The sequence below is a fragment of the Leptodactylus fuscus genome, chromosome 5, assembly GCF_031893055.1.
Source record: "Leptodactylus fuscus isolate aLepFus1 chromosome 5, aLepFus1.hap2, whole genome shotgun sequence".
NCBI classification, from domain to species: Eukaryota; Metazoa; Chordata; class Amphibia; order Anura; family Leptodactylidae; genus Leptodactylus; species Leptodactylus fuscus.
In genome coordinates, this window is record NC_134269.1 from 12,298,662 (window position 1) to 12,323,674 (window position 25,013).

Genomic DNA, 25,013 nt, shown 5'->3' on the forward strand with positions numbered 1-25,013 from the left:
GGTCCACTATTTGTGAGAAAAAGAGATTCTACGTCGTAGGAAAACTTTATCGACACATAGAAGAGAAGAGCCCCAACCAGTGGGAAGAATCCGGATCAGATGAATCATTTTGTGTCGACCAAAGTCAAGCTACACCGAGCCCACCACAACCCTCCAAAATCCCCCAACAAGCCTTAACCATGCATCCAGAAAAACACGCTTGCCAACCATTTGTTCACTTCCCCTCGCCCTCCAGTTCGACAGAGTCGGCTTCTTTAGGTCAAATCCAACAGTCATCAACCCACAACACGTCGAGCCAACCTTCCCTCCAATCCAACAGATGTAGAAAGTCTGTTCACAGGACTCTTTTCCTCCCACTGGCCCCGAACCCCATTTTTCCGTCAACTCTTGTCTGGAGACCTTGGCCATGAATATGAACTTTTAACTTATTAACTTTTTGTAACTTTTTGTAACTTTTTGTAAATTCACATTGTAAATATAAATTATATTTAGTTTACTTTGTATTTACTAGCTTGTTGGGACGTGTAAAAGTTTAGATTAAAATTTGATAATGAAATGTTTTTTTCTCATTTTTTTTTTAATGGCAAGTCAAGAGGTGGATACAAAAAGTTCAATATTCAAGAACGATCCATGGTTCCACCAGATAACATTTTCATGGCTTTATATGTAGATACGTGAAGGCTTTAACTGATGGAACCTTCTTGCATATCTTTACATATTTCATAGGGGTGATACATATTTAATATGGGCCATGTATTTCGGTATAGGGTTAAGGGGATCTCCAAGACGTTATATTGATAGCTTATCCTTAGGAAACGTCATCAATATAACATCCCTGGGTGCTCCGACAATCGGCACCCCTCAATCTCTGTACCATATTGCGCAGAGCCATGTCATGTTGTAGCAACTCAGCTCCCAATGACTTAACCCCCAGCACCCCTAATGACCTCATATTGATGACCTGTCCTAAGGTTACGTAGTCATGGACAACCCATTCCAGTTATGGTTACTTTGGAAGAGTTTATCATAGGTATACCCATCAAAATTTCTCACTGGCCAACAATATGTACTGATGGGGACAAGAAAGTGTGGGGGCAACTGGAGTGGGATTAATATATACTGTGGGGGTAACTGGAGATGGACAATATATATTGTGAGGACAACTGGAGGGGGGGGCAAAAAACTGTGAGGGCAATTGGAGGGGGACATTATAATATAATGTCTAAAGGGTTACATGGGGGGAGAAGTTAATGTCTGAGGGTCCATGATGTTGTCCAAATTAAGGTCAGAGGGGCCACTGAGGGGACAGATTAATGTCTGGGAGGCTAGTGGGGGGACAGGTTAAGGTGTGATGGGCCAATATATTATATGGGGCCAATGTAGGGGCATTTGATTATTTAATGGGCCACAGAGGGGCATTATGTTACATGGAGTAGCTCCATGTAACATACTGCCCCTTTGTGGCCCATTAAAGGAAACATTCTACTATGTGGAACCCATGAAGGGCATTATAATGGGGATAGGGCAGGGATGTCTAAATGGATTGTGATGGGGGGGAGCTCTTATGAAACCTTTGCACTGGTTCCACCAATAGGTTAACAAATCCCTGAGTTTTATAATGTAATAAACTCAAAATTATTTCTAAAGCATTTCATTTTCATTTCGACCAATTCCGTCCTCCACTATCATCTGGGCACTTTCTTAAAGGGCGTTTCCCTCAAAAAAAAAAAAAAAATACCGGTCCAAAGGATAAATGTATGATTGTTGAGCCCCATCACTGGGTCCCTACTAAAGTCCAGAGAAGAGCAACCAAAATGGTGGAAGGTCTGCAAACCATGTCCTATGAGGAGCGGCTAAAAGAACTGGGATTGTTTAGTTTGCAGAAGAGAAGGCTGAGGGGAGATTTAATAGCAGTCTACAAATATCTGAAAGGTAGTCACAGTGCAGAGGGATCTCCCCTATTCTCATTAGCACAAGGAAGTACAAGAAGCAATGGGATGAAACTAAAGGGAAAGAGATACAGATTAGACATTAGGAAAAACTTTCTGACAGTGAGGGGAGTGAGAGAGTGGAATAGGCTGCCACGGGAGGTGGTGGGCGCTCCATCAATGGAAATCTTCAAGCGGAATCTGGATAAACATATAGCTGGGATGATTTAGGAAAACCTGCACTCGCAGGGGGTTGGACCCGATGGCCCTTGAGGTCCCTTCCAACTCTACCATAAAAAAAAATAAAAATAAAAAAAATAAATAAATAAAATCACTAGAAGAGGTCATTATAAAGAAGGTTGAATGGAGCAGTGGTCATCTCTATGGGTATTTGACCCTTCTGCCACATCTTCCCACAGAACTTTCTAGGGTTTAATGAACTTCTGCTCTAAATCCCCAACTTCTCATGGAAATAAGTGGAAAAGACTGTAATTACATCACATGGCCACTATGAAACAAACAGAGTGAGTGTAAAAAGTGGAGAGGTCCAGTGGCATAACTAGCAGTGGTCCCTGCAGACAGTATTATCCCCCATAGTAGCCCCTGCACACAGTATTATGTCCCATAGTGGCCCCTCCACACAGTATTATGTCAGCATAGTGGCCCCAGTACACAGTATTATGCCCCATAGTGGCCCCAGTACACAGTATTATGCCCCATAGTGGCCCCTGCACACAGTATTATCCCCCATAGTGGCCCCAGTACACAGTATTATGCCCCCATAGTGGCCCCTGCACACAGTATTATGCCCCCATAGTGGCCCCTACACACAGTATTATGCCCCATAGTGGCCCCTGCACTCAGTATTATGCCCCATAGTGGCCCCTGCACACAGTATTATCCCCCATAGTGGTCCCTGCACACAGTATTATGCCCCCATAGTGGCCCCTGCACACAGTATTATGCCCCATAGTGGCCCCTGCACACAGTATTATCCCCCATAGTGGCCCCTGCACACAGTATTATGTCCCATAGTGGCCCCTACACACAGTATTATGTCCCCATAGTGGTCCCTGCACACAGTATTATGTCCCATAGTGGCCCCCGTACACAGTATTATGTCCCCATAGTGGCCCCTGCACACAGTATTATGCCCCATAGTGGCCCCTGCACACAGTATTATGTCCCATAGTGGCCCCTGCACACAGTATTATCCCCCATAGTGGCCCCTGCACACAGTATTATGTCCCATAGTGGCCCCCGTACACAGTATTATGTCCCCATAGTGGCCCCTGCACACAGTATTATGTCCCATAGTGGCCGCTGCACACAGTATTATGCCCATAATGGCCCCTGCACACAGTATTATGCTCCATAGTGGCTCCTGCACACAGTATTATGTCCCCATAGTGACCCTTGCACACAGTATTATGTCCCATAGTGGCCCCTGCACACAGTATTATGCCCATAGTGTCCCCTGCACACAGTATTATCCCCCATAGTGGCCCCTGCACACATTATTATACCCCATAGTGGTCCCTGCACACAGTATTATACCCCATAGTGGTCCCTGCACTCAGTATTATGTCCCATAGTGGCCCCAGTACGCAGTATTATGTCCCCATAGTGGCCCCTGCACACAGTATTATGTCCCATAGTGGCCGCTGCACACAGTATTATGCCCATAGTGGCCCCTGCACACAGTATTATGCCCCATAGTGGCCCCTGCACACAGTATTATGTCCCATAGTGGCCCCTGCACACAGTATTATACCCCATAGTGACCCTTGCACACAGCATTATTCCCATAGTGGTCCCTGTACACAGTATTATACCCCATAGTGGCCCCTGCACACAGTATTATACCCCATAGTGGCTCCTGCACACAGTATTATGCTCCATAGTGACCCCTGCACACAGTATTATGTCTCCATAGTGCCTCCTGCACACAGTATTATGTCCCATAGTGGCCCCTGCACACAGTATTATACCCCATAGTGGCCCCTGCACACAGTATTATGTCCCATAGTGGCCCCTGCACACAGTATTATACCCCATAGTGGCCCCTGCACACAGTATTATCCCCCATAGTGGCCCCTACACACATTATTATGTCCCCATAGTGGTCCCTGCACACAGTATTATCTCCCATAGTGGCCCCTGCACACAGTATTATGTCCCATAGTGGCCCCTGCACACAGTATTATGTCCCATAGTGGCCCCAGCACACAGTATTATCCCCATAGTGGCCCCTGCACACAGTATTATCCCCCATAGTGGCCCCTGCACACAGTATTATGTCCCATAGTGGCCCCAGCACACAGTATTATCCCCATAGTGGCCCCAGCACACAGTATTATGCCCATAGTGACCCCTGCACACAGTATTATGCTCCATAGTGGCCCCTGCACACAGTATTATGCTCCATAGTGGCCCCTGCACACAGCATTATTCCCATAGTGGCCCCTACACACAGTATTATGCTCCATAGTGGCCCCTGCACACAGTATTATATCCCATAGTGGCCCCTGCACACAGTATTATGTCCCATACTGGCCCCTGCACACAGTATTATACCCCATAGTGACCCCTGCACACAGTATTATGCCCATAGTGTCCCCTGCACACAGTATTATGCTCCATAGTGGCCCCTGCACACAGTATTATGCTCCATAGTGGCCCCTACACACAGTATTATGCTCCATAGTGGCCCCTGCACACAGTATTATGTCCCATAGTGGCCCCTACACACAGTATTATTTCCCATAGTGGCCCCTACACACATTATTATGTCCCTATAGTGGCCCCTGCACACAGTATTATGTCCCCATAGTGACCCCTGCACACAGTATTATGCCCCATAGTGGCCCCTGCACACAGTATTATGCCCCATAGTGGCCCCTGCACACAGTATTATGCCCCATAGTGGCCCCTGCACACAGTATTATCCCCCATAGTGGCCCCTGCACACAGTATTATCCCCCATAGTGGCCCCTGCACACAGTATTATGTCCCCATAGTGACCCTTGCACACAGTATTATGCCCCATAGTGGCCCCTGCACACAGTATTCTGCCCCATAGTGGCACCTGCACACAGTATTATGCCCCATAGTGGCCCCTGCACACAGTATTATGCCCCATAGTGGTCCCCGAACACAGTATTATTCCCCATAGTGCCCCCTACACACAGTATTATGCCCCATAGTGGCCCCTGCACACAGTATTATACCCCATAGTGCCCCCTACACACAGTATTATGCCCATAGTGGCCCCTGCACACAGTATTATACCCCATAGTGCCCCCTGCACACAGTATTCTTTCCCATTGTGGCCCCGAAACACAGTATTATGCCCCATAGAGGCCCCTGCATACAGTATTTTGCCCCATATTGGACCACCCATGAACAATTATTATACTCTGGGGTCTTTCCAGACCGCAAAGGATAATAATTGGAGACTCAGGGGAGGGTACAATCATAAAAAACACTGTTATTTCCCTCTCCCAGGTTCCGGAGTACTCCCTGCTGACGTCAGCCATCTTCAATGATGGACCAGACGTCCTGATCCTGATCACAGATGCCTCCGCAGAAGAAGAAGTGAGGGCAACCGTGAGCAGGAGCCAGGTTCGGTAAGTAGATAGGGCCCGTTATAGGTAAAGGCCTATAAAAAAAAATCTGCAGCGGTAGCCTGGGTCCTGTTGCAGCCACTACCGCTGCTTTCACGGTAGTTATAGCCCTCAAGAGGTCATGATGTTCACAAATGTTGGGGCCCCTTTACACAGTTGATCAGCAGTGGTCTTTGGGTGTTGGAAACCCACTGATTTCTAATTGATGACCTATCTTATGGGGACAATATGTACTGAGGAGGACAAGAAACTGTGGGGGTAACTGGAGAGGGACAATATATACTGTAGGGGTAACTGGAGGCTTTCTACTATGTGGTGGCCACTGAAGGGCATTGTAATGTGGATGGGTCAGGTATGTCTGGTGGTGGTGATGGGGGAGCTCTTATGAAACCTTTGCACTTTGGTAAAAAAAAAAAAAAAAGTGGAATACCCCTTGAATTTCCCCATGTTGCCTTTTGGTGCATCTATACCACTCATTGTCAAAGGCCACTTTTGGAAGACGATCATTGTTGTCTTCCACATTACAATCTCATTCTTTGGCGAGCTAAGGTTGGAACATCAAAACTACAGAATCCTAGTCTTACAAGGGTCGGCTGAAATTTTGACAAAATTGCCCGAGGTTAGGAAATTGTTTAAGATACAATTAAAAAATAGTTCATACAGTCTAAGCTTATACATGTCCCATGTCCCCTCCACTCTGGTCTCTTGTGGCCCTGCAGCATTGGCATGATGTCCGCTATTCCAATGACCACTGAGAGGCCTCCTCAAATTATCCAGTGCTCTTTCTTGGTCTCAAACAATTTTGGAAAAATTTTGGAATGCCATTTTAAAAATACAGCCACGCGCTGAAACTAAACTGATCATTGACTATACAATGGTCACAAGGTCACCAGAATCTAACATAACCTGAAGAAAAGTCTACAAAAGTTTTCCCAGGACTTTTATTAGAGAAGTGGGTAGTGAGTAGAGATGAGCGAACACTAAAATGTTCGAGGTTCGAAATTCGAATCGAACAGCCGCTCACTGTTCGTGTGTTCGAACGGGTTTCGAACCCCATTATAGTCTATGGGGAACATATACTCGTTAAGGGGGAAACCCAAATCCGTGTCTGGAGGGTCACCAAGTCCACTATGACACCCCAGGAAATGATGCCAACACCTCTGGAATGACACTGGGACAGCAGGGGAAGCATGTCTGGGGGCATCTAACACACCAAAGACCCTCTATTACCCCAACATCACAGCCTAACAACTACACACTTTACACACTCAATACCACCTCTCTGACAGTAGGAAAACACCTTGAAACATGTGTATTTGGCACTTGCAGTGAGGAGAGCTTGTCACCAGCAGTGAATTTGGCCCTTGTAGTAAGTTGAGGTTGGCACCAACATTTGTTTTGAAAATCAGGGTGGATTGAGCCTCTAACCAGCAGAGTTTGGGCAAATTCATGGTGGAGGGAGCCTCTAAACACCCCAGTTTGGACCAATTCATGGTGGAGGGAGCCTCTAAAAACCCCAGTTTGGACCAATTCATGGTGGAGGGAGCCTCTAAAAAACCCAGTTTGGACCAATTCATGGTGGAGGGAGCCTCTAAACAGCCCAGTTTGGACCAATTCATGGTGGAGGGAGCCTCTAAACAGCCCAGTTTGGACCAATTCATGGTGGAGGGAGCCTCTAACCAGCCCAGTTTGGGCAAATTCATGGTGGAGGGAGCCTCTAAAAACCCCCGTTTGGACCAATTCATGGTGGAGGGAGCCTCTAAACAGCCCAGTTTGGGCAAATTCATGGTGGAGGGAGCCTCTAACCAGCCCAGTTTGGACCAATTCATGGTGGAGGGAGCCTCTAAAAACCCCAGTTTGGACCAATTCATGGTGGAGGGAGCCTCTAAAAACCCCAGTTTGGACCAATTCATGGTGGAGGGAGCCTCTAAAAACCCCAGTTTGGACCAATTCATGCTGGAGGGAGCCTCTAAACAGCCCAGTTTGGGCAAATTCATGGTGGAGGGAGCCTCTAAAAACCCCAGTTTGGACCAATTCATGGTGGAGGGAGCCTCTAAAAACCCCAATTTGGACCAATTCATGGTGGAGGGAGCCTCTAAACAGCCCAGTTTGGGCAAATTCATGGTGGAGGGAGCCTCTAAAAACCCCAGTTTGGACCAATTCATGGTGGAGGGAGCCTCTAAAAACCCCAGTTTGGACCAATTCATGGTGGAGGGAGCCTCTAAAAAACCCAGTTTGGACCAATTCATGGTGGAGGGAGCCTCTAAACAGCCCAGTTTGGCCAAATTCATGGTGGAGGGAGCCTCTAAAAACCCCAGTTTGGACCAATTCATGGTGGAGGGAGCCTCTAAAAACCCCAGTTTGGACCAATTCATGGTGGAGGGAGCCTCTAAAAACCCCAGTTTGGACCAATTCATGGTGGAGGGAGCCTCTAAAAAACCCAGTTTGGACCAATTCATGGTGGAGGGAACCTCTAACCAGCCCAGTTTAAACCAATTCATGGTGGAGGGAGCCTCTAAAAACCCCAGTTTGGACCAATTCCTGGTGGAGGGAGCCTCTAAAAACCCCAATTTGGACCAATTCATGGTGGAGGGAGCCTCTAACCAGCCCAGTTTGGACCAATTCATGGTGGAGGGAGCCTCTAACCAGCCCAGTTTGGGCAAATTCATGGTGGAGGGAGCCTCTAAAAACCCCAATTTGGACCAATTCATGGTGGAGGGAGCCTCTAAACAGCCCAGTTTGGGCAAATTCATGGTGGAGGGAGCCTCTAAAAACCCCAGTTTGGACCAATTCATGGTGGAGGGAGCCTCTAAAAAACCCAGTTTGGACCAATTCATGGTGGAGGGAGCCTCTAACCAGCCCAGTTTGGACCAATTCATGGTGGAGGGAGCCTCTAAAAACCCCAGTTTGGACCAATTCATGGTGGAGGGAGCCTCTAAACAGCCCAGTTTGGACCAATTCATGGTGGAGGGAGCCTCTAAAAACCCCAATTTGGACCAATTCATGGTGGAGGGAGCCTCTAACCAGCCCAGTTTGGACCAATTCATGGTGGAGGGAGCCTCTAACCAGCCCAGTTTGGGCAAATTCATGGTGGAGGGAGCCTCTAAAAACCCCAATTTGGACCAATTCATGGTGGAGGGAGCCTCTAAACAGCCCAATTTGGGCAAATTCATGGTGGAGGGAGCCTCTAAAAAACCCAGTTTGGACCAATTCATGGTGGAGGGAGCCTCTAAACAGCCCAGTTTGGGCAAATTCATGGTGGAGGGAGCCTCTAAAAACCCCAGTTTGGACCAATTCATGGTGGAGGGAGCCTCTAAAAACCGCAGTTTGGACCAATTCATGGTGGAGGGAGCCTCTAAAAACCCCAGTTTGGACCAATTCATGGTGGAGGGAGCCTCTAAAAAACCCAGTTTGGACCAATTCATGGTGGAGGGAGCCTCTAACCAGCCCAGTTTGGACCAATTCATGGTGGAGGGAGCCTCTAAACAGCCCAGTTTGGGCAAATTCATGGTGGAGGGAGCCTCTAACCAGCCCAGTTTGGACCAATTCATGGTGGAGGGAGCCTCTAAAAACCCCAGTTTGGACCAATTCATGGTGGAGGGAGCCTCTAAAAACCCCAGTTTGGACCAATTCATGGTGGAGGGAGCCTCTAAAAACCCCAGTTTGGACCAATTCATGCTGGAGGGAGCCTCTAAACAGCCCAGTTTGGGCAAATTCATGGTGGAGGGAGCCTCTAAAAACCCCAGTTTGGACCAATTCATGGTGGAGGGAGCCTCTAAAAACCCCAATTTGGACCAATTCATGGTGGAGGGAGCCTCTAAACAGCCCAGTTTGGGCAAATTCATGGTGGAGGGAGCCTCTAAAACCCCCAATTTGGACCAATTCATGGTGGAGGGAGCCTCTAAAAACCCCAGTTTGGACCAATTCATGGTGGAGGGAGCCTCTAACCAGCCCAGTTTGGGCAAATTCATGGTGGAGGGAGCCTCTAACCAGCCCAGTTTGGGCAAATTCATGGTGGAGGGAGCCTCTAAAACCCCCAGTTTGGACCAATTCATGGTGGAGGGAGCCTCTAAAAACCCCAGTTTGGACCAATTCATGGTGGAGGGAGCCTCTAAAAACCCCAGTTTGGACCAATTCATGGTGGAGGGAGCCTCTAAAAACCCCAGTTTGGACCAATTCATGCTGGAGGGAGCCTCTAAACAGCCCAGTTTGGGCAAATTCATGGTGGAGGGAGCCTCTAAAAACCCCAGTTTGGACCAATTCATGGTGGAGGGAGCCTCTAAAAACCCCAATTTGGACCAATTCATGGTGGAGGGAGCCTCTAAACAGCCCAGTTTGGGCAAATTCATGGTGGAGGGAGCCTCTAAAAACCCCAGTTTGGACCAATTCATGGTGGAGGGAGCCTCTAAAAACCTCAGTTTGGACCAATTCATGGTGGAGGGAGCCTCTAAAAAACCCAGTTTGGACCAATTCATGGTGGAGGGAGCCTCTAAACAGCCCAGTTTGGCCAAATTCATGGTGGAGGGAGCCTCTAAAAACCCCAGTTTGGACCAATTCATGGTGGAGGGAGCCTCTAAAAACCCCAGTTTGGACCAATTCATGGTGGAGGGAGCCTCTAAAAACCCCAGTTTGGACCAATTCATGGTGGAGGGAGCCTCTAAAAAACCCAGTTTGGACCAATTCATGGTGGAGGGAACCTCTAACCAGCCCAGTTTGGACCAATTCATGGTGGAGGGAGCCTCTAAAAACCCCAGTTTGGACCAATTCATGGTGGAGGGAGCCTCTAAAAACCCCAGTTTGGACCAATTCATGGTGGAGGGAGCCTCTAACCAGCCCAGTTTGGACCAATTCATGGTGGAGGGAGCCTCTAACCAGCCCAGTTTGGGCAAATTCATGGTGGAGGGAGCCTCTAAAAACCCCAATTTGGACCAATTCATGGTGGAGGGAGCCTCTAAACAGCCCAGTTTGGGCAAATTCATGGTGGAGGGAGCCTCTAAAAACCCCAGTTTGGACCAATTCATGGTGGAGGGAGCCTCTAAAAAACCCAGTTTGGACCAATTCATGGTGGAGGGAGCCTCTAACCAGCCCAGTTTGGACCAATTCATGGTGGAGGGAGCCTCTAAAAACCCCAGTTTGGACCAATTCATGGTGGAGGGAGCCTCTAAACAGCCCAGTTTGGACCAATTCATGGTGGAGGGAGCCTCTAAAAACCCCAATTTGGACCAATTCATGGTGGAGGGAGCCTCTAACCAGCCCAGTTTGGACCAATTCATGGTGGAGGGAGCCTCTAACCAGCCCAGTTTGGGCAAATTCATGGTGGAGGGAGCCTCTAAAAACCCCAATTTGGACCAATTCATGGTGGAGGGAGCCTCTAAACAGCCCAGTTTGGGCAAATTCATGGTGGAGGGAGCCTCTAAAAAACCCAGTTTGGACCAATTCATGGTGGAGGGAGCCTCTAAACAGCCCAGTTTGGGCAAATTCATGGTGGAGGGAGCCTCTAAAAACCCCAGTTTGGACCAATTCATGGTAAAGGGAGCCTCTAAAAACCGCAGTTTGGACCAATTCATGGTGGAGGGAGCCTCTAAATACCCCAGTTTGGACCAATTCATGGTGGAGGGAGCCTCTAAAAAACCCAGTTTGGACCAATTCATGGTGGAGGGAGCCTCTAACCAGCCCAGTTTGGACCAATTCATGGTGGAGGGAGCCTCTAAACAGCCCAGTTTGGGCAAATTCATGGTGGAGGGAGCCTCTAACCAGCCCAGTTTGGACCAATTCATGGTGGAGGGAGCCTCTAAAAACCCCAGTTTGGACCAATTCATGGTGGAGGGAGCCTCTAAAAACCCCAGTTTGGACCAATTCATGGTGGAGGGAGCCTCTAAAAACCCCAGTTTGGACCAATTCATGCTGGAGGGAGCCTCTAAACAGCCCAGTTTGGGCAAATTCATGGTGGAGGGAGCCTCTAAAAACCCCAGTTTGGACCAATTCATGGTGGAGGGAGCCTCTAAAACCCCCAATTTGGACCAATTCATGGTGGAGGGAGCCTCTAAACAGCCCAGTTTGGGCAAATTCATGGTGGAGGGAACCTCTAAAACCCCCAGTTTGGACCAATTCATGGTGGAGGGAGCCTCTAAAAACCCCAGTTTGGACCAATTCATGGTGGAGGGAGCCTCTAAAAAACCCAGTTTGGACCAATTCATGGTGGAGGGAGCCTCTAACCAGCCCAGTTTGGGCAAATTCATGGTGGAGGGAGCCTCTAAAAACCCCAGTTTGGACCAATTCATGGTGGAGGGAGCCTCTAAAAACCCCAGTTTGGACCAATTCATGGTGGAGGGAGCCTCTAAAAACCCCAGTTTGGACCAATTCATGGTGGAGGGAGCCTCTAAAAAACCCAGTTTGGACCAATTCATGGTGGAGGGAGCCTCTAACCAGCCCAGTTTGGCCAAATTCATGGTGGAGGGAGCCTCTAAAAACCCCAATTTGGACCAATTCATGGTGGAGGGAGCCTCTAACCAGCCCAGTTTGGACCAATTCATGGTGGAGGGAGCCTCTAACCAGCCCAGTTTGGGCAAATTCATGGTGGAGGGAGCCTCTAAAAACCCCAATTTGGACCAATTCATGGTGGAGGGAGCCTCTAAACAGCCCAGTTTTGGCAAATTCATGGTGGAGGGAGCCTCTAAAAACCCCAGTTTGGACCAATTCATGGTGGAGGGAGCCTCTAACCAGCCCAGTTTGGGCAAATTCATGGTGGAGGGAGCCTCTAACCAGCAGAGTTGTGGGAAAGCAGGGTGGAGGGAGCCTCTAACCAGCAGAGTTGGTGGAAATCAGGGTGGAGGGAGCCTCTAACCAGCAGAGTTGGGGGAAATCATGTTGGAGGGAGCCTAGTATTAGCAGAATTGTGCAACGCTTATGGTGGATGAGTATGAGGATGCGGAGGAATTGGAGAGGTTGAGTACAGACATGGAGTTTCATGTTGGGGTGCTTTACACAGGTGGGCACAAAAATGAAGGCTCTATCCAGTGGTGGTTCATTTTTATCAAAGTGAGCCGGTCGGCACTCTCAGCTGACAGACGGGTGCGCTTGTCAGTGATGATGCCACCGGCTGCACTGAACACCCTCTCAGATAGGACGCTGGCGGCAGGACAGGACAGCACCTCCAAGGCATATAGGGCAAGTTCAAGCCACAGGTCCAACTTCGACACCCAATACGTGTAGGGCGCAGAGGGGTCGGAGAGGACAGGGCTGTGGTCGGAAAGGTATTCCCGCAACATGCGCCTATACTTCTCACGCCTGGTGACACTAGGACCCTCTGTGGCGGCACTTTAGCGAGGGAGTGCCATCAAGGTGTCCCAGACCTTAGACAGTGTGCCCCTCGTTTGTGTGGACCAGTGAGAACTTGGTTGCCTACTGGAGGAACTGTCCTCCCTGCCGCCAACGTCACATGCTGGAAACATCTCCATCATATTCTGCACCAATTGCCTGTGGCAAGCATTGATGCGATTGGCCCTCCCCTCTACCGGAATAAAAGACGAGATGTTGTTTTTATACCGGGGGTCAAGGATAGCAAAGATCCAGTACTGGTTGTCCTCCATGATTTTGACAATACGCTTGTCGGTTGTAAAGCACCCCAACATGAACTCAGCCATGTCTGCCACAGTGTTAGTTGGCATGACTCCTCTGGCCCCACCGGAAAGTTCAATCTCCATTTCCTCCTCATCCTCCATGTCTACCCATCCGCGCTGCAACAATGGGACGATTCGAAGTTGCCCGGAAGCCTCCTGTATCACCATCACATCATCGGACAACTCTTCTTCCTCCTCCTCCTCCTCCTCCTCCTCCTCCTCCATTAAACGCAGTGAAGCGGACAGATGTGTGGACCTACTCTCCAGCTGTGACGGATCGGATGCTATCCCTGACTCCTCTGTGTGATCTGAGTTATCCCTGATGTCAATCAGGGATTCTCTCAGAACACACAAGAGCGGGATTGTAAGGCTCACCATCGCATCCTCAGAGCTCACCCTCCTTGTGGACTCCTCAAACACCCGTAGGATGTCACAAAGGTCTCTCATCCATGGCCACTCATGGATGAGAAACTGAGGCAGCTGACTTTGTGGCACCCTAGGGTTTTGTAGCTGGTATTCCATCAAAGGTCTCTGCTGCTCAACCACTCTATTCAACATCTGAAACGTTGAGTTCCAGCGTGTGGGGACGTCGCACAAAAGCCGGTGTTGTGGCACATGCAGGCGTTGCTGGAGAGATTTTAAGCTAGCAGCGGCTACTGTCGACTTGCGAAAGTGGGCGCACATGCGCCGCACTTTCACCAGTAGCTCTGGAACATTGGGGTAGCTCTTTAGGAAACGTTGCACCACTAGGTTGAAGACGTGGGCCAGGCATGGAACATGTTGGAGTCCGGCAAGCTCCAGAGCTGCTACCAGGTTCCGGCCGTTATCACAAACGACCATGCCTGGGCCCAGGTGCAGCGGCTCAAACCATATTGCCGTCTCATCGAGAAGGGCATCCCTCACCTCGGAGACAGTGTGCTGTCTGTCCCCCAAGCTGATCAGCTTCAGCACAGCCTGCTGACGTCTACCAACGCCAGTGCTGCAACGTTTCCAACTCGTAGCTGGGGTCAATCTAACAGCGGAGGAGGAGGCGGTGGTGGAGAAGGAGGCGGTAGAGGAGGAGGAGGAGGGGGGTGTTCTTCTCGTGTCCCTGCCAGGAATGTTAGGCGGGGAGACGAGGTACACCGGGCCAGTTTGGGAAGCAGTCCCAGCCTCAACTACATTCACCCAGTGTGCCGTCAGTGAAATGTAGCGTCCCTGTCCGCATGCACTTGTCCACGCGTCGGTGGTCAAGTGGACCTTTGTGCAAAGCGCGGAACTAAGGGCCCGCCTGATGTTGAGTGACACGTGCTGGTGCAAGGCGGGGACGGCACACCGGGAGAAGTAGTGACGGCTAGGGACGGCATAGCGAGGTGCCGCAGTTGCCATCAGGTCCAGGAAGGCGGGAGTTTCAACAAGCCGGAACGCCAACATCTCCTGGGCCAGCAGTTTAGCGATGTTGGCGTTCAAGGCTTGCGCGTGTGGGTGGTTAGCAGTGTATTTCTGCCGCCGCTCCAATGTCTGAGAGATGGTGGGTTGTTGTAAAGAAGCGCCTGATGGTGCCTTTGATGGTGCAGGAGAAGGAGATAAGACAGGAACAGGGGAGGATGAGGGAGAAGTCAACAAAGTGGCGGAGGCAGATGAAGTGGTGTCCTGGCTCGTCCTCTGGAGTGCATCGCCAGCACAGTCAGCAGTGGCAGTGGCAGAGGCAGAGGCAGTGGCAGAGGCAGTGGCAGTGGCGTGAACGGCAGGCGGCCTTTGTCCTGCCGTTGCTGCCTGCCACTGATTCCAGTGCTTGGATTCCAAATGACGGCGCATTGAAGTGGTGGACAGGTTGCTCTTCTCAGAGCCCCTAATCAATTTTGAGAGGCAAATTGTGCAGACAACACTATATCTGTCCTCGGCGCATTCCTTGAAAAAACTCCACACCTTCGAGAAACGTGCCCTCGAGGTGGGAGTTTTTCGGGGCTGGGTACGAACTGGAACATCTTGGGAGATTCCGGGTGTGGCCTGGCTTCGCCTAAGCTGCTGACCTCTGCCTCTGCCTCTAGCTACCCTTTTTGGTGCTGCACTTGCCTCAACATCCACACTACTTTCCCCGCTTGACATCCCCCCTGTCCAGGTCGGGTCAGTGTCCTCATCATCCACCACTTCCTCTTCCAACTCCTGTCTCATCTCCTCCTCCCGCACAATGCGCCGGTCAACTGGATGCCCTGACGGCAATTGCGTCACATCATCGTCGATGAGGGTGGGTTGCTGGTCATCCACCACCAAATCGAACGGAGATGGAGGAGACTCTAGTGTTTGAGCATCTGGACACAGATGCTCCTCTGTTAGGTTCGTGGAATCGTGACGTGGAGAGGCAGGTTGAGGGACAATGAAAGGAGCGGAGAACAGCTCTGGGGAGCAGGGACAGTTGGGGTTATTGTTCTGTGAAGCTTGGGAATTTTGGGAGGAAGGAGGACAAGACTGTTGGGTAATAGGAGGAGAGGAGGCAGAGTCTGACTGGCTGCTGGACAATGTGCTGTAAGCGTTCTCTGACAGCCATTGCAAGACCTGTTCCTGGTTCTCGGGCCTACTAAGGTTTGTACCCTGCAGTTTAGTTAATGTGGCAAGCAACCCTGGCACTGTGGAGTGGCGCAATGCTTGCTGCCCCACAGGAGTAGGCACGGGACGCCCTGTGGCTTCACTGCTACCTTGCTCCCCAGAACCATTCCCCCGACCTCGCCCACGGCCTCGTCCACGTCCCTTTCCGGGAGCCTTGCGCATTTTGAATTCCCAGTTAGAAATTGGCACTATATACCAGTAGCAAAAATTGTGGGTGCACGTAACCCCAATATATTCTTTGAATTCCCAGTCAGACAATGGCACTATATACCAGTAGCAAGAAATGAGGGTATTTATAACCCCAATATATTCTTTGAATTCCCAGTCAGACAATGGCACTATATGGCAGTAGCAAAAATAGTGGGTGTATATAGCCCCAATTCTATTGCTAGGGGACTTGCAGGGTATTTCTGGGGTGAAGGTGGGGGGCACACCGTTGGAACGGGTATCGGGGGTATATATCGGGTATACGGGAATACACTGACAGTGTATTCCATTCAGGATCCTGGGAAAGCTGGGTTGCGGCGATTGAGCCCGTCAGTGCCACGTTACACTGACAAGCTTCTCCCTGGAATTTAGCTCTTACAAGAGCTGTTGGTTGTCTTCTCCTTCCTATCCTAGCCTGTCCCTGCCTACCCAGAATCTAAGCCCTAGCTAGCTGGACGGAAACCTCCGTCCTCGGTGAATTGCAAGCTCAGAATGACGCGAACCTGGGCGTCGCTGTTCTTTTAAATTAGAGGTCACATGTTTTCGGCAGCCAATGGGTTTTGCCTACTTTTCTCAACGTCACCGGTGTCGTAGTTCCTGTCCCACCTACCCTGCGCTGTTATTGGAGCAAAAAAGGCGCCAGGGAAGGTGGGAGGGGAATCGAGTAATGGCGCACTTTACCACGCGGTGTTCGATTCGATTCGAACATGCCGAACAGCCTAATATCCGATCGAACATGAGTTCGATAGAACACTGTTCGCTCATCTCTAGTAGTGAGTCATTTCAGTAAAGGAGGGACAAATGGAAGAAGCCATGAACCGAGGTGTCTTGTTGTCACCTCTCCATTCTTCTAACACCTCTCCATACATCCACTAAGTGTGACCAAGCCAAAAGGAGAGGCAACATCTCAGATGATTCCAGGTTCAAGAGGATGGTCCTTAATTGAAATTTGGGTGGAAACAAAAGCTTGAAGGACCATCTATAGATGTACGATATATCTGGCAAAGCAATGAGAGATGTTCTACCTTACATTGATGGTGGATGAACATCAAGTTCATTCTCCATTCTAATGGACACCATCTATCGATGACAAAGTGTGTAGGCCAACCGTATGAGCATACCCTTCATAAAAATGGTTCCATATTGGCTAACTATAATGAAGAAACATGTCATTTATGTAATTTATGACCTACTATTATATCAGTTATGGTGTGTAAAATGGTCAATGAATACAAGTCATCTCCAATGAGGACTCCCTGGGTGCGGGAGTTGGAGAGTTGAGAATTTCCCACCGTATGGTGTCAAAATAGCAAGGAAGCTCAAATTATGGAGATAACATCACCTCTTTATTGTGATGTGAAGTGTGTTCATGGGAAAGACACACTTCTAGAGCTCTAAGAGTCCTCCACCCTTTGTCTCTAACACTTAACAAGGCTTTGATGTCCTCGTGTGCTCCAGAGGCCTACCTGAAACTAACCAATGTGTTGTGTTTAGACATGATGGAGACATAGTCATAATCTATAATGTGGTGGTGGAGAGTTCCAAAATGTCTTAGATCATTGACATATTTTTTTTACTTTTTCATGGGCCTAAAATATTGAGGACAAGTAAAAAGAACAATTAAAGGGGTTGGTTGGATTTCCTCTAGACACTGGCACGGAAACGTAGAATTTCATGGTGGTCTTTCATATGAATGGTTGACCATGTAATACATGGTTGACTCACGTCTACCACAAGACGCTTCTTTTCTTACTTATAGGTGGGTTCGTAAGTGATGGACCTCCCTCTATGATATCCATGTGACGTATTATGGCATATGAACAACAGAAGGCTTCACGTTTCTCAGTCTAGGATCTTTGAATGTAAGGAAGAATGGATTAAAGTGAATCATTGTAGATATAATGGTTCGTGTTGGTTCTACTAACTGGGCCATGGCAATGTGGACAATAAGCCATTAGACCTATGTGAGTACTTGTTTTTTTAAAAAGTGGACTGTTGTAGGATCACTTCTTCTTGAGGACCAAAGGAACAATAGTCTGACATGACAATAGTTCCATTAGCAATGGAGACAGCTTAAGGTCAGGAAACAAGGAACCCATCACCTGGAGAATACCATTCAATTTACAATAAGATTAGCACCTCCTTTACTTCAATGGTCAAGGACTTCAATGGTCCTTCCTGCTCAGCCTATTCCAAAAACATCCAATTAGAGTTCTATTATTATGTAGATGGGCTCTGGAATTGGTTTCAGACTCAATTTGCTTCATTTGGCCAGCAGATTCCATTCCTTTCAAATATATTAGGTCAGAATCAAAAGTGCTGAACAAAATGACTTTCAATGGTTGAGGGTAACCTAAACCAGCCAATGGCCAAAAAAGTCTAATAGCAACTATCGGCCATTGACCTACTTTCAGCCGCCATTGATCCTGTGGTTTAGGTTACTCTTACTTTATAAATGTAGGTCAATGACCGAGAGTTACTGGTTAGATAGTTGGCTTCCATTTTTAGCAATTTCTGAGGGACAAATCCAAAAAGTTTTAGATGCTCCGGAATCTAAAACGTTTGAGACATTTGTAATGAGTTTGATTCATGTCAAATCAATTCACACGTCTCTACCTAAAACCCGATTTATGACCTTGGCCTTTAGTTGGTGCAAGAGGAGAAATAGGGTACCCAATATCATGTCTCATTAATGGATCATGTGACAGCATGGGGTCCCAGAAATACCCCAGAGCCTGGGCCTATATTGAAGAATATTGCACTGACAAAGAAAAGTTAAAGTAGTAGTATTACTATCATAGTAGTAGTATTATTATAGTAGTACATGTACAAGAACCTGACCTTCTTCTAAAATCATAGATTGTTTTATAGAGAGTGCTCATCAAAACTGTCCAAAAAAAACATATGCTGCATTGGCCGGGAATCGAACCCGGGCCTCCCGCGTGGCAGGCGAGAATTCTACCACTGAACCACCAATGCTTGACATACCATATTCTGTTACAGTATTAGTACCATATGTAAATAAAGGTCCTTTATAGTAATTATATTTTTGAGCAAAACAGTAGTTATATTCTTGTACATAGGAGCAGTATTATAGTAGTTATATTCTTGTACATAGGAGCAGTATTATAGTAGTTATATTCTTGTACATAGGAGCAGTATTATAGTAGTTATATTCTTGTACATAGGAGTAGTATTATAGTAGTTATATTCTTGTACATAGCAGTAGTATTATAGTAGTTATATTCTTGTTCATAGGAGGTAGTATTATAGTAGTTATATTCTTGTACATAGGGGTAGTATTATAGTAGTTATATTCTTGTACATAGGAGTAGTATTATAGTAGTTATATTCTTGTACATAGGAGCAGTATTATAGTAGTTATATTCTTGTACATAGGAGCAGTATTATAGTAGTTATATTCTTGTACATAGGAGTAGTATTATAGTAGTTATATTCTTGTACATAGCAGTAGTATTATAGTAGTTATATTCTTGTTCATAGGAGGTAGTATTATAGTAGTTATATTCTTGTACATAGGGGTAGTATTATAGTAGTTATATTCTTGTACATAGGAGTAGTATTATAGTAGTTATATTCTTGTACATAGGAGCAGTATTATAGTAGTTATATTCTTGTACATATGGGGCAGTATTATAGTAGTTATATTCTTGTACATAGGAGCAGTATTATAGTAGTTATATTCTTGTTCATAGGAGGTAGTATTATAGTAGTTATATTCTTGTACATAGGGGTAGTATTATAGTAGTTATATTCTTGTACATAGGAGTAGTATTATAGTAGTTATATTCTTGTACATAGCAGTAGTATTATAGTAGTTATATTCTTGTTCATAGGAGGTAGTATTATAGTAGTTATATTCTTGTACATAGGGGTAGTATTATAGTAGTTATATTCTTGTACATAGGAGTAGTATTATAGTAGTTATATTCTTGTACATAGGAGCAGTATTATAGTAGTTATATTCTTGTACATATGGGGCAGTATTATAGTAGTTATATTCTTGTACATAGGAGCAGTATTATAGTAGTTATATTCTTGTACATATGGGGCAGTATTATAGTAGTTATATTCTTGTACATAGGAGCAGTATTATAGTAGTTATATTCTTGTACATAGGAGGTAGTATTATAGTAGTTATATTCTTGTACATAGCAGGTAGTATTATAGTAGTTATATTCTTGTACATAGGAGTAGTATTATAGTAGTTATATTCTTGTACATAGGAGCAGTATTATAGTAGTTATATTCTTGTACATAGGAGGTAGTATTTTAGTAGTTAGTTTTTTGTGTTACAGATAGTTTTCCTGATGATGTCCAGGTATGTTAGTAGGTAGTATAGGTCCCCATAGTCAAGAAAGTTATTTGCAAGGTTTACATGTCCGTTTCAAGAATCAGTATAAGACATATCACACAGGACAGGCAGGATACAATGGATTAGAAGTAATGATGACACAAGACAGGATTAGATTCAGCGGCTGACCAGGCGGTATCACACACATCTCTCCAGCACTATATAATAGGACAGCAGTTACAGATGTGGAATGTGAGCTGATGACGTGGCGCTTGGATTTAACACGTAGACACAAATATCAGTAGTGATCTCCTTCTCCCTCTGTCAGACTATGGAGGGCAATAAAGAGTTCTGTGTATAGTTTTGGGTCCTTGTACGTATGAAGGGCAGAATAACACATGAGCACATAGGGGCATAATCTCCTGCTCACTTATCTATATATTTGAGGCTTTACCTTATACTGTATAAAAATTGTCTAAATTGTGATTTCTGTTCTAATAAAAGACACTTTCTAATTTTCAGATAATTTTGGCCCATGTTTATTAGAGATGAGCGAACACCGTTCGATTGAATAGGTATTCGATTTAATATCAGGCCGTTCGAGATATTCGTTCCCAATCGAATACCACGCGGCATACACAGTAAAAATTCGTATCCCCTCCCACCTTCCCTGGCACGTTTTTTTGCAGGGGAGGTGGGACAGGACCTACGACAACGGAGGCAGTGAAAAAAATTGAAAAAACCCATTGGCTGCCGAAATCAGGTGACCTCCCATTTATAAGAATAGTCCGGCCCAATATTCGTCATTTCGCGGTGAGAGATAGGGAGAGAAACATATCTGCTGAGGGCTAGATAGGGATTAGCTTCAGATAGGCAGGGAAGAACTAAAGAAGAAAACCAACAACTCTACTCAGAGCTATACACTGCAGGGACATCAGTCCAGCTTTCCCCAGATGGTGGAAAACAGGGATACACAACAGTTACTTGTTGCTATATACGTGCACACCAGCTTTTTATTAGGGGTGTCTCCCCCAAAAAAAATAGCAGAAATCCATAGCAGTTACTTCTTGCTATATACGTGACAAACAGCTTTTATTAGGGGTGTCCCCCCACAAAATAGCAGGAATACAGAGCAGTTAGTTCTTGCTATATATGTGCAAACCAGCTTTTCAGGCAGTGTGTAACCCCAAAACAGGGAAACAGAGCAATTAGGTCCGGCTATGTACGCTCAATTCAGACATCCAGGGTGTGTACCCCCAAAACCTAGGTGAGAGAGATAGAAATTCAGTCAGGCTATGTACGCTGAATCCAATTTTTAATGCTGTACCACCCCCCACCCCCCCAAAAGCTAAGTGTGATACACAGAAATTCAGTCAGGCTATGTACGCTGAATCCAATTTTTAAGGGTCTACCCCCCAAAGCTAAGTGGAAGACAACCATTCATTCAGTCAGGCCATGTATGGTCAAACCTGATTTTAAGGCTGTACCCCCCGAAGCTAAGTGTGATACACAGCAATTCAGTCAGGCTATATCAGCTCAATCCAATTTTTTGTTCAATCCAGTATTATTTGCTCTCCATGATGTGAAGTATGCCTTTGTCCCTTGAAAACCAACCCAACATGAAGTCAGCCATGTGTGCCAGTGTGTTACTTGGCATGCCTTTGCTGGCCCCAACTGTAAGGGTCACTCTCCATTTCCTCCATTTTCCACTCCCCTTCACACCATCTGTGGTGAAGCAATGGGATGCACTGAAGTGCACCCTCTAGCCTCGTGTGGGACAGGGACATCAGATGCCACTTCATCCCCCTTGTCTTCCTCCGCCAGCCAATGGTGTGAAGATGACAGGAGTGTGCTCTGAATGTTTTCTGCCTAGCAGAGGCTACTTCTCACTTACGAAAATGGCCCCACTTTGACCAGTATATCAGGCACAATGGTGTAGGTTTCAAAAAACCTTTGCACAAACAAGTTGAAAACGTGGGCCATGTGTGGACCGTGTTTGAGTCTGGCAAACACCAGATCTGCTACCGGGTTCCGGCCATTATCACATACGCCAACCTGCACCTGGGACCAGCTGCAGTGGGGCAAAAAACATTGCCATCTCATCCATTAAGGCATATCTGACCTCGGAGGCAGTGTGCTGTCTGTCCCCCAAGCTGATGAGCTTCAGCACGGCCTGCTGACGTCTCCCCGCGCCAGTGTTTCAGCGTTTCCAGCTCGCAGCTGAGGTCGATTTAACGGCGGAGGAGGAGGAGGGTGGTGCTTCAGCACTCCTGCCAGGAATAATGGGTGGGTAGACAAGGCAGGCCGCCACAGTTTGCGACCCGGTCCCAACCTCAACTACATTCAGCCAGTGTGCTGTGATTGAGATGTAGCGTCCCTGGCCGCATGCACTTGTCCACGCGTCGGTGGTCAAGTGGAACTTTGTGCAACTTAGCGCAGAACTTAGGGCCCGCCTGATGTTATGGGACGCGTGCTGGTGCAAGGCTCAACTTGCCCTAAAGGCCAAAAACACTGCTGGTGAATTTTGTTCAGTTCCAAAGGACTCTGTGTTTAGATTTGGCTCAGTCGCAGCTCCAGGACAAGTGGTTTCTGATCTACATGTAAAGTACTGGAGCATGTTGTTTGGACTATTAACACCTTATCAGAACCCTGTATAGGTAATAGAGTCCCATATTAGAGTAGTAGTGTCCGATATTGGAGCTAGTAGTGGTTGCAGCCAATTCTCCACCTTTGCGGTCCTCTAAATAAAAGTTACCCCCAGGTCTTGATGCCAAAATGTTATCAATTTCCCAATCCAAATCAAGGTGAATGTCTGGGTCCTCAGTCCAATCCACTGCATCAATCCAACACAATGAGAGTGATGGTTCTGGAACTGGAACCACCATCATGAGATAAGTATCTTGTATTGTTTCATCCATACGGTGATTTTTCTTTGATACCTCCATTAACATTTGAGCTGTTTTTTTCAACCAATTTATGAGCATTTATAGATCTCTAAACCTTCTTAAAGGGAAAGTGTCACCATGAGCTCATCATTTTTATATCTGTTTTTTACTTTTTTTAAAATTATTTTTTTTTTAATTTTTTTTTTTATTTCTGTATTCGAAAAAGAAATAGTAATTTACATATAATCATGGTTTTATATTAATTTAATGTAAAAAAGTTTTAGCAGTGAATATGTCACCTGAAGACGACCTACTTTTTTCTCCAGTTTTATGGTGAGGTTTTCTTTTACTTGCTGCTCCTTGGACCCTTGTTACTTACATTTCCCAGGATTCATCTGCCTGCTCTCACTCTGTGTGTCCCTCTAGTGGCATAATTAGGAATGGCGGGGTCCCATGGTGAACTTTTGAAAAAAATCCACAGCGGCTGCCACCGGGCCCCCTGATATCCCGGGGCCCTGGGGCAACCGTTACTGCTAATACCCCGGAATCGATACGTACTGTGGTATATACTGTCCCCCATGTCAAACTCTTTCAAAGAGAAGATCAAAGGACTTTACAAGGAAGACAAGTGTCGGGACATGTGTCTGGGTGACAACACATTGGTGTACAGATCACACACTCGTGTATAACTGCTGTGCAAGCAATGGCAAGGAATGAAGAGGAGCTGAAGGTGAGACGACAAAACTCAACAAGTCAGTCTTACGTAATCCAATAAATAAAGTTTATGTTTTGGACACCAAACTGCCAAAACTCATCCAACTATTGTCCCTTTCTTCCATTAAAAAAAAAAAAAAAATGGACCTCACATTTCAAATATTTTTTTCAGAAACAGCGCCACCCTTGCCAAAAGGCAGTACACAGTACTGCAGCTCAGCCATGATGATGTATTGTCTGTAATAATCTCTGCTAAAGGTGATATTAAATTATATACTGGGTAGGGTTGCGCCGATCTTGAGATTTCAGGATCGATTTTAAAATCCGATTTCCGATCATTTTCCAGCCAATCCCGATCGTGAAATTTGCTCAATCACCGATCGGGATCCGATCTTTCCCAATCCCGATTGCTCAACCCTAATTGTATATTATATATACAGTAGGGTTGAGCCGATCTTGAGATTTCAAAATCCGATTTTTGAACATTTTCCAGACGATCCCATTGTGAAATTTGCTCAATCGCCAATCGGGATCTTTCCCGATCCCGAACCCTAATTCTGGGGTAATAGAGTAGATTACAAGGGTTTGCCGGGCCTATGTTATTGAGCTCCCATTCCTCTTCTCAGGCTAGTGACATCAAGTCCAGGACTGAGCTGTAATACAAAGAACAGCCACTATACAATGTGTGGCACTGTGCTTGTTAATTAGTCATATGATCTTATCAGCCAGTCATTGACTCATAACACATACATTTTAAAAAAATTTCTGGTTTATTCAAGTTCACAATTTTGGGGGTTCAATGCCCTCAAATCACAGTATAATAAAAGCAATTCTGGTTTGAATCGAACAATTTCAGCCAGCAACGAAACTGGCCCAAATCATAAAAAATTGCAGGAGGTTCGATGCCCACAAAAAAATGACGCAGTCATGTGAACAGATGTAGTGGATAGTGAGGGAGCAGCGAAGAATTGAGCATAAATATAAGAATAGTGAGAAAATTAGAATTTAAAAAATTTATTATATTTTTATGAAAAAATTCCCCCCCACCACCAGTAAGCAGGTCTATGTGTCCATATTGGAATGAAGAAGATAAAAAGAAAGAAGTGTGCCGAGGAAGTGTGTCCGGGTGACAA

The 25,013-nt window shown here is 46.5% G+C and overlaps 1 non-coding gene across 1 annotated transcript; it reads right to left on the minus strand.

Moving 5' to 3' along the window:
* Nucleotides 1–18,874: 18,874 nt before the first annotated feature.
* TRNAG-GCC (transfer RNA glycine (anticodon GCC)) lies at nucleotides 18,875–18,945 on the minus strand. Its single transcript has one exon. It is a non-coding gene; the product is annotated as a tRNA-Gly (tRNA).
* Nucleotides 18,946–25,013: the final 6,068 nt, after the last annotated feature.